The sequence below is a fragment of the Ambystoma mexicanum genome, chromosome 5q (assembly GCF_040938575.1).
Source record: "Ambystoma mexicanum isolate Mex_15411 chromosome 5q, UKY_AmexF1_1, whole genome shotgun sequence".
Classification (NCBI taxonomy): Eukaryota; Metazoa; Chordata; class Amphibia; order Caudata; family Ambystomatidae; genus Ambystoma; species Ambystoma mexicanum.
In genome coordinates this window covers 92,349,454-92,352,833 of record NC_090933.1, presented here as the reverse complement: position 1 = coordinate 92,352,833, position 3,380 = coordinate 92,349,454, and positions in this window count along the sequence as shown.

Below are 3,380 nucleotides of genomic sequence, written 5' to 3'. Positions count from 1 at the left end.
GGGTCGTAATGAGGGCCTATGTCTTTTCTCCAAGAAGGCCACCAGAAGTGGCGTTTGATTTTTTCCTCCGTTTTAGCGATACCAGGGTGTCCTTCTATTAATGATTCATGATGATGGGCAATAACAAGTTCTTGCAATTCTTTACTTGGCAGAAACAACCGCTCCTAGAAGTAGGGTAAATCATCCTTAACGGTGTAATGAGGACCCTTTTGACTCCATTCCAGTAAGGCTGAAGAGTCTAGAAGTTGTTTTACTTGCGTTTGGATGTCCTCAATAGTTTGCAATGAAGTTAGGCCTAAGATTCTTTGTTCAGGTATGATTGGCACAGGTTCTAAACTCGAATTGGGTTCTTCCATGCCAATCCGGGATAAGGCGTCCGCTTTACCATTCTTGCAGCCAGGGCGATAGGTAATTACAAAATCAAATTCCGCAAAGAATAGAGCCCATCGGAGTTGTCGTGAAGATTGAGCTTTGGCCGTCTTTAAATACTGTAAATTTCTGTGGTCCGTAATTACGGTGATGGTGTGCCTTGCCCCGAGAAGGTAGTGACGCCAAGCCTTGAAAGCAGATTTAATAGCCAGTAACTCTTTGTCGGTAATTGCGTAGTTGATTTCAGGAGGAGAAAATTTCCTGGACCAAAAGGCCACTGGGTGTAGTTGGTTAGTTTCTGGGTCTCTTTGCGACAGGACAGCTCCCATGGCCGAACTGGATGCGTCGGTTTCCACAATATAAGGGAGATCTGGGTGCGGGTGCTTTAATACAGGTGCAGAAGTGAATTTGGTTTTCAGGTCCTGAAAGGCTTGTTCGGCCTCAAGAGTCCATTCAAAGCGTTTGTTTTTCTTTAGGAGAGCTGTGATGGGTTGGACTGTTCGGGAAAATTCCGGGATGAATCTTCGATAGAAATTGGCAAAGCCGAGCATGCTCTGAACTCCCTTCACCGAGCTAGGAGATGGCCATTTGAGGATGGCGTCCACCTTTCGCGAGTCCATTCGGTCTCCTTGTGGTGTCAGGATGAATCCGAGAAACTCAACTTCTGTGGTATGAAAAACGCATTTTTCAAGCTTTGCAAATAGTCTGTGCTGGCGCAATTTCTCAAGAACTGCCCTAACATGTTTTCTGTGATCGGATTCTGAAGAAGAGTACACCAGGATGTCGTCAATATAAACAATGACACAGACATCGATAAGTTCCCGAAGAACATCATTCATAAAGTACTGAAAGGCGGCAGGTGCATTGCACAAACCGAAGGGCATCACCTGATATTCGAAGAGCCCAAATTTGGTGCGGAATGCAGTCTTCCATTCGTCGCCTTCTTTTATACGTACCAGGTGATAAGCTCCTCGAAGATCTAACTTGGTGTACACACAAGCATCTTTCACCTGGTCGATAAGCTCAGGGATCAGGGGCAGAGGATAACGATTCTTAATCGTTATTTGATTTAGGGCGCGATAGTCTATACATGTTCTAAGGTCGCCCTCTTTTTTCGGCACGAAGAACAAAGCTGAGGAGACAGGAGACTTGGACGGGCGAATAAAACCATTGGCTAGGTACTGATCTAAATACTGACGCAAATGCAGGTTCTCAGGTTCCGTAAGAGCATAAATCCTACTACAAGGTAGTTGAGCATTGGGTACCAGATCGATTTGGCAATCATAAGACCGATGGGGAGGTAACGTGTTAGCCTGTTCCTTCTGAAAAACGTCTTGGAATTCTTGGTATTCTGACGGTAGCTGTACAGGGGTGGAAGTTGCTGAGGCTAGACCCATAACTGGATTTCTTGGATAACAAGTTGGTTCACAATCAGGAAAACTTATCTTCTTTGCTCGCCAGTCAATTCTGGGATTATGTGTTTCTAACCAAGGAATTCCAAGAATTACTTGAAATTGTGGGGCCTTGATCACATCAAACACGATTGTTTCCCTATGTCCATCCTGACCCACCAGTGTCATTTCAACAGTGGAATGCGTTACAGGCCCTGAGGCTATTTCGGTTCCATCTACTGTAGTAATGACATCTTGGGTTACTTTCGGGCGGAGAGGGAGCTTAATCCTGGAAGCCAATTCACGGTCTATGTAATTTCCAATAGCTCCACTGTCGATGTATGCTTTTATAGCATGCAACTGCTGAGGCTGTTTTGGGTCCACGAGCACCATTGGCATGACAAAATGCGAGGTCAAAGAATCTGTTTTCAAGCTCGGCAAGCGGACCCCTACGCTTGTCGGGCTAGGTCGTTTCCCGAATCAGGTGTCAATAAATCGTTATCAGTGGCTCCAACCACCTTCTTAGGTGGTTTAACCGGACAATTTCGAAGAAAGTGACCGGAAGTCCCGCAATACAGACAAAGTTGCATTTGCCGTCTTCTCTCTCGTTCCTTCTGCGTTAATGGTCCTTTAACACCGCCGATTTGCAAAGGTTCGGATAGGTCGGTACTCTTGAAGTTGGCGTGGGTTTTGATCGGTACTCGGGTTTCGTACTTGAACCGATCTGCTTTTCTATTTTGAAGTCTGTGATCAAGTTGAACCACCAAGTCTATGTAGTCTGAGCAGACCTGGGGTGGATCTACTATCTGAGCTAGAACATCCTTAAGCTCTCCGCGCAGGCCTCGATGAAACAATGTGATCCTTTTGTTTTCTGGCAATCCAGTTTCCACAACCTGTCTATTAAAGGTGGCAACGTAGGACAGGAGATCCTGATTACCTTGTCGTAAGGATAGCAGTTAGTTATCAAGGGCCTCTCCTTGAGAGTGTCGAGCAAACAATCTTTCCATGCTGGCCTAGAAACCCTGAAAATTCTGGAGAATGGGATCATCCTGATTTACCAATGGAATAGACCAATCGGCAGCACTGCCACTGAGGTAAGATAGTATAAAGGCTACCTTGGTCTGGTCGTTAGGGAAGGCCCCAGGTCTGCATAGAAAGTGTAAACGACATTGGTTCATAAAGACGGCATATTTTTTGGGATCCCCCGCAAAACGTTCAGGCGGGGCCAAAGGCATGTGTCCAGGTAGATTGATTTGTACCGGGTTATTCAAACCCATTGATGTGGAAGTACCTCCGGAATTAGGTAAAGGAGTGTGCCCTGCCTGGGCCTGCAATAACCTTTTGGCCAGGTCATCTGTTCTTTCCTTGGATAGGATCAGTTCTCTTTGAGAGCGTTAGTCTCCTGGCGGGCTGAGTGCACTTCTGCCCGTAATTCTCCCAAAAGCTGGGCCAGCTGATCTGTCTCGGAAGTCTCCATAGCGCCCGGGTGGGAAATTGTGGGTTGGCTTCGCGTTCTGTCACGCTCACCTGATTCCCACGGAGGCGCAGGTCTGGCTTCGAGTGCTGATGCTTCTTCAATGGTGAAGCGCAGGACTCTGAAGATGGACAGGTAGGGCCCCT